Raw genomic sequence first — 7,815 nt, forward strand, 5'->3', positions numbered from 1 at the left:
TGCAACTGGCTCGAGCCCCGAGCAACCCCATTGTATTTTAATAGTCCCGCCGCGACGAGACGCGTAATGCCACCGATTTCTCAGCTGCTTTCCGGCCGTTTTAACTTCGTCGAAAATTGTCGGTGCCGTGTTCGCCGGGCCCGTGGAGATTAGGACCTCTTTCGCCGGGTACACGAGGCGCGAAATAAAGGCCTCAATTTATGTGCGAGCGATAGCCTGTTCGAGAAAATGTGCACACTTTCTTGACAGCGTCGTTCGGTTTGTAACGAATAGACCGCGGATTCTATGCATTTGTTGCGAGATTGCGTATCGAAGCAATTTTTACATTAAAAGTGTTGATTGGTGTTGGTGCTTAATCGTCGGACATTGTCGTTCGCGATCTTGATTTTAATTTGAAAACAAAATCGATATTCAGAGATCGGCTTTTAATTTATCGGTATATGTTACGTAAGAAAAGGCACGATTTACGATTACTTCTAACAAAAACAATTAAAGAGTAGTATTGTTGAAGAAAGAAATGCCGAAGCGATTCCTGCTTGCTGCAACGAAAAATTTGTATTTTGCATAAAGATCTACGATCTGGTAATTAACAGACTGCGGATTTCGTGCGTTTATGGCGAAAGTGAAACGCTGCCGTATAAAGTTGTGAAGATATCGGAAGAATTGAACAATATCGGTACACTATTTTCAATTTATCAAAATTATTAATAGAAGCAGTTTATTCAGATTGAAATTCTATTGCCTACAATCGTCAGGGAACATTTTTATTTTGCATAAAGACTAACTAAAGATTAACACTCTAGAGATTAACAGTCTAACTAACTTAATTAACAATCTAGTGATTAACACTAAACCTAGCAAGAGTCTAAACCTAGCAAAATCTAAATAATTTCGATCTCCTCGCTTTTATGATGCAACGCGCGCCCGTTATTGTCGCTGCTTGCGAGGTTTAAGTTAGCTCTTAATTAACAATCTAGTGATTAACACTAAACCTAGCAAGCAGTGATAATAACGGGCGCGCGTTGCATCATAAAAGCGAGAAGATCGAAATTATTTAGATTTTGCAAACTTTTTGTTGTAAAACTTGCTCCAATAACGTGATTTATTCGTGGTTCGTATAAAATAATTTCTATCAGTTGCCGGGGAATAAAGTTGACGAGGAGCGAACTGTTCGACGACAAATGTGAAATTAGCCTCGGCAAGAGATCCGTCAACCGCAAATGAAGTCGTACGTCCGCTAGAACACGCAAAAGTGCGGAGCTCCCGATTAATAACCGGTAGTTTTTGCACGCGGGGCCGGTTCGAGGAGATCGGCGGGCAAACGACAATATTGGTCCGCGTGTCCTATTATGTCTTTACAGCGCGCAATTTCGCGGCCGACAGATAAATAGACCGTCGGAACGGCAACGATAAAGCTTAATCACTGTTATTGCACCGGTCATGCGGCTCGATAGCGCGCCGATCGGCACTTTTTTGCGGTGTGATCGCGAGCGCGCGCGCCAATGCCCTGCGTCTATTTCCAAGGAAACGGAAAATAAAAGCGCGTTGCCGAGAAACGGAGCAAAGTGTACGCGTAAACCGGTGTACCACGAAGATGGCACGCGTTGCGTTATAGCATCGCGGATTTTACGTTGTTACGACGAACACACGAGTACGAGAAACGCGAGACCGTAAAAGCTTTTCAAGAATCTAACGAGAATTTACACGAATTAAGCTAACCGAGACAGAAAATATTTGTTTGGTTTTATTTGTCCAGTCGGTCTCATTGAAGACATTTTTATTTCGCATAACGCCTAAGTGCGCAGTCTAAGTACAGTCATCGTCGGGCTCCGAATGATGCAGCAGCAGATCTCTCGCTCGATGATAGCGCGCTCCTTGTTCGATCAGCTTGCTCGCCGCGGTTCGAATATCGTAATACACCGAAAATTCTGCACTTAGTTCGTTTTATTTGGCTTCGATCCCCGCAACGAAACGATTTATCGTTAACGGGTAATCTCGTGTTCAGGTATTCATACCGAATTTGAACGACGTTCAATCTCCGTGTTCGCGGACAAGATCGGGAATTATCGCAGTCAGGTTATTCCGGGTGGCTTCGTAATTTATTATCTAAAAACAACAAGGTCCTCGTTGGTGTTAATGGCTGTTTATCGTCCGGCAACAGGCAGCACGTTATCTCGCTGGATAAATTTGTTATTAACCGTCTCGAACCGTTGCGCCGCACCGTGTCCATGCGATAAGTCCTGAAACGACGCGGCGAGGCAGCCAGGCGCAGGACGAGTTTGAATTTTATCCTAGACGCTGATCAGGAACGTAATTATACGAGCACTTTTATGGGAGTTACGCAAGTTTTGCGTGGCTCTACAAATTATTCGTTGTATCTGCCGGTTGGGGGAAGCCCCGTGATTGTCGGATGCCCGACGATAACGCGCTCGCCGGCTCGCTAGCGTGCGACGGTGACGTTACGTTACGCTGTCTTCGAACACTCAACGACCCTGCCGACTATAAAACATTTTGTTTATTGGTCGATTCCTGCGTTTTATGGCTCGCGGTCAATTCTAATGAACGATGCGGTGCAGGCTCCGCCGGAATTTAGCGTGGCTTCCCGCCGTTTTTAGCCACCGCGAACTTATGCAATCGCATTTTCCTCGATTTCGTTTCGACCCTCGCGGAAACGATGTTTTTACCGAACTTGTACAGCCTGACGAGACAATTCTTTCACCGTATCTTGGATATTTGTGTCGAGCTGCTTTGGAAATAAGGACGCTTCGATTGCTACAATCGCGACGGTACTGAGAGATGTGAACAAATATGGAGAGTTCCAGGAATAATGTAGATATGGACACTGAACATTTGCAGAAAAGAAGAATCTAAGAAAGTGTACTCGACACGCATTCTATTCGAAGCATATTCTTAGCAGTTTATTTTAAGAGCTTAGTTTGCGAAGTTGGGGTTGTAAATTGCATTTGATCGTTTATCTCGACAACCATTAATTCTAAAGAAAAAGTTTATAGATTTTGTGACAGATTTTAGCAGTATTTTAGCAGTATTTTAGCAGTATATTCAAGCAGTATTCTAAAGCAGTAGATTCTGCTAAAATATATGGCTGCTAATAAGTAATACTAATTTAGTTGTTATTATTATTTATTGGTAAACGGGCTTCAAGCTCTTGGAATACATAACAGTATGAACATAGCAGCAGTAGACTATTCGCATTATATACATAGATATATGCGCATAAATCGTTGCGCTAAATTCGTAACAGAAGATCGAATTAATTACAACAGAATTTTAGTCGCTCTCAATTCAGCGATCCAGTCTAGCGATGAATCATAGAATAATTTTGGCAAATCGACGGGAAAGTTCTTCCACGAAAAAGGCAAGCGATCGACACGGTCTCGTAAGCCGCAGGATACAGGCATACGTATTAATTACCGTCCTCGTTCGCGGCGAGCGCGAAAAAATAAACGAGGCTATCGCGCGTTAAATCCATTTACGGAAAGTTATGGTTAATTAGTTTTCTGGGCTGGGTGTGCAACGCACGCGGAAGATATGTCCATTAACGGCGCGGCGATCGGCGCGGGGATATTTATGCTCGGGGACGGGGAGATCTATGCGTGCACGATCGGCTGCGGGAAAACGCAGCGGAACCGCGTCCGCGAGACCGTCCGCGCGATAAATCGCGGGACAACCGAGAAACCGTCGTCAGGTCCACCGGTAACCAATGCAGTTCCTTAACGAGGAGAAAGGGCCCCGCGAGCCCGTTCCGATTAGCAAGAGCCCGTTAATGCATAGCAATTTTAATTGGCGAAAATTTGCAACGCACGGCCGCGGCGTTCAGGCCACGCGAGTCACGAACTCAATTCGCCATTTTTGGGAACGGAGCTGCATTGTTGGCTGCGCCCGGTGGAGCAACTTTATCGATAGCCGTTGCACAATAGATATCGAGACTTTGTTTGCGACCTCGGAAATTGATCTTGATGCTTCTAACGCGGCGGCGTTTGTTCTCGAAGGGTCGACGGACTTGCGCGCTCGTATTTCGCAAAGTTTGCATTCGTCGCGAATGCAGAAAGTTCGCGGTTGGCATTCGATGAACAATACCAGAGAACATGATCGATATCTTGAGTTGAATGACCACAGTCGCACGCGGAGTTGTTTTAAATTTAACCGAAGATGATTTAGCTCGTTGACCCAAACTGTGAGATGTCTTCAATTTATTGTGCTACGAGTGGTGACGTCTGCGCGACAATTTTGTTTCTTCGAAAAGTGCGTCGTTTGATTACCTATCTTAATAATTTAATTTATATATATTTATTATTCAATTTCCTAAATTTCCTTTTACACTGAATTGCCATTAAATCGATTCTATACCCCCTAAATTGCAATACCGAATGAAACGATCGCGCGGAATAAAAATTCTCACATGTTATTTTTCTCTTCGTGTGTTCTGTTCGAGTCTCTGTGCTCGATTATGACAACGAATTGAACCACTGTACAGCGAAAATGTATAAAACAATGTTATCTTCGGAATAAGCGACGCGATCCAGGCGATCGAGAAAGGGATCGCTGGTATAGCCGCGAGATCGAGGGCCCCGGCCGCAAATTAATGTCTCTTTATTTCGTAGCGAGCATTTCGTTAAAGCTTGATTTATCGCCATATCGCGGTTTATGGGGCTGGCGTTTTTATCGGGCCCGATCGTTCGCGGCCTCGATCGCTCCTTTAATTATGCAACGCCGTACGGATCCTGTTCGCGGCCGAGAGTTAATAATAACGATCGCAGAGACCGCGCCGGGGATCTCGTTTCCTTTCTTTGCACGGGATTCCGAGGCTCTCGCTGTCGAAAGTGTCGGGAGGGTGGAGCCTTTCCGCTAATGGCGCGCCAAGGACGGGACGCGATAGCGGCCGATGTTAACGAAAGACGAACGCTATAGCACACCGCGGGACCGGTGTGCCAACCTGCAACACGATGTTCGACAATGCTGACCTGAAAGATTTATGGCGATCGGTGCTGATCTAATTATTTTCATATTCCTGATCCGCCGGGTCTCGATCTCCGACCGATTTCGCGCACCATCCAGCCATTGCCATGACTGGACTGCCGCGGATCTTTGTGCGAGCCGTGTTTCTTTTTTCTCTTCGATCGTTTAACCCCTTGCCGTACTTTAACGAGTCAGGCTGCTGATGCAGATTTCTTGTAATAAGCTGTCAGGTATGAATGTTGTTCCGTTCCTTTAAGTCGGAATCAAATTCTATCCTTGTGTCATTTAAATATTTAAACGTATTTAAACGTTCGAGTGGATGTAAACACGGAATAAATATTAAGTTTCGCTTTATACGAAGAAATGATCGTGACCGAACAAAATTTTCTAATCATTGGAATTGTGAAGACAATAGTGCGACAAGGGATTAAATAAATTCTAAATTGTTCATCTCAGATTCAGCCATAAATAGACTACCGATTTCTGCGGAAAATATTGTGACTACCTAGGATAGTGGAGCTGGTTACTTTGGGGTTACTTAGCAATTGGGGTGACCAATTGCTGTGCCTTTGGTTTATTTTCCATCGTAATTAACTTTATACATATTGAATAAATTTTGTTGACTTTTGAATCAAACAAATTGAATACATCCTATTCGATCGATATAATGTTAATTATACCTGAAAACGAACGGAAGGCACAGTAATTGATCACACAGTATCCGACACCATTTAACAATTGTTTACATTTAGTGCAAGAATAGAGTCACTACGGAACCGTTTCATGTCCCTAATAATTACAGTATGCCGAAACTAATGCATCGATATTCCTCGATTCTTCTTTTGGTCACAAATGCATCGAATCCTCATTCCGCTCATGAATGCAATAAAACACCATAGTCCACAAACCCGCATGGCTGATATAAAAACGACTGGCCGTTAAAAGGTCGCAAAAATAAAATCGAGACACGGCAACGTATTTAAACGACGCAGCAACATTTCGCGGATCCGTCGCAAGGTGCAAGAGCTGCAGAAAGATGCATTGCTCGCAGAAGCGCGTTGCTTAATAATTTCAGTGCATCGAGACAAACGTGTCGACGCTTTTAAATTCAAGTAACATCGATCCGGTCGATAAATTCGAAGGATAAGCTTTTTAATCGGAAGATCGAACGTGATCCAGGCTCTTCCGCGGTTGTGTGTGCGTATGTGTGTGTGTGTGTGTGTAGAGAGAGAGGTAGCGTGCGCGATCGTGTGTGGAAGCGAGAGGTTGCTCCATATCGGGCCGGCCTCGTGGGATCCATCGATCTTATTAAGGTTAAATCGAAGGTGCCTCGCGTTCTCCGTGGCTGAACGCGATAACAAACCTCGTCGGCGCGCACCGTCCGCCGCGTTTCAGTATAATACTCCTGTTCGGGGAGCCTGTGGCCTAGAGGCCGGCCGCAGAATCCTATGAATGGCTTCCGTTCGTTCCAGATATCGTAAAGCGTGTTCCCAGATAGACGGGGATCGTTTCGGTGCCCCGGTGTTCGTCGTCGCCGCCGCCGCCGCCGACGTCCTCGGCTACAAATGGCGGTATTGTGTTACGCGGATTTGTTAAGACCCGGCGAATACTCTCCGGCTGACACGCGATGAGAAATCTACGCGATAAATACCGCGGAGATTTATCGATCCCATTCGAGAGACGGGCGACCGTGCTCCGAGGTGTAACGGGACGACCGTTAATGGCGGACTTGTTCTTTAAACGATCGCTCGTTCCGATCGTAAAATTCTTCTATTATTGATCGGCCCCCTCGATTCGCTCCCATGGCTCGACTTCGCTCGGTTTGCGACCCACTTTTTGCCTAATTTCGCGAGAATTTCGTCTTAATAATAATAATAATAATAACTTTATTTATAATTCTTCTGTTATTGATCGGCCCCCTCGATTCGCTCCCATGGCTCGACTTCGCTCGGTTTGCGACCCACTATTTGCCTAATTTCGCGAGTATTTCGTCTTAATAATAATAATAATAATAACTTTATTTATAATTCTTCTGTTATTGATCGGCCCCCTCGATTCGCTCCCATGGCTCGACTTCGCTCGATTTGCGACCCACTATTTGCCTAATTTCGCGAATATTTCATCTTAATAATAATAATAATAACTTTATTTATAATTCTTCTATTATTGATCGGCCCCCTCGATTCGCTCCCATGGCTCGACTTCGCTCGGTTTGCGACCCACTTTTTGCCTAATTTCGTGATTATATTTCATCTTAATAATAATAATAATAATAACTTTATTTATCAACGCCATAAAACCTTTGTCGCTGTGAATAATAATATGGTAGCAGTCACGCAAGGAGGAATGAAATGCGAAAATTTAAAACTAGAAGAAAGGAAAAAAGAAACGAAACACAAACTTTAATATAAAATCTTGGAACTAATAATTGAAAATCTTATCTTGAGAATAATAATTGAGAGAAAATAGTTGTACTGAAGATACATTAGGAGAAACAATTTTCTATCCAAGATCTGTCGTTCAGAGATCATTTTATAAAAAAATGCACAATCATCCGCGACAGCTTCGTAAAAATTGCAAAAGCGCTAATAAATAAGTCGACACGGTATTTCACCATAAAAGAACTCCGCCGATAATATTCTACAAAATGTTCGCAATAAGATTGAGAAATGGGAATGAACAAACTGTGAAAATACGCGGAAAAGTGGTATACGTTCGTCGTCTCGCTGTCCGCGCTAAGGTAAAATAGAAAAACGTGCTTCCTTCCTTGAAAGCCCATTAAAAACAGCTCACAAACGGCAACTAATTGCGCATTTACCAGAAATTCCGACGCGATTC

Source organism: Megalopta genalis, chromosome 7, assembly GCF_051020955.1.
Source record: "Megalopta genalis isolate 19385.01 chromosome 7, iyMegGena1_principal, whole genome shotgun sequence".
In the NCBI taxonomy this organism is placed as follows: Eukaryota; Metazoa; Arthropoda; class Insecta; order Hymenoptera; family Halictidae; genus Megalopta; species Megalopta genalis.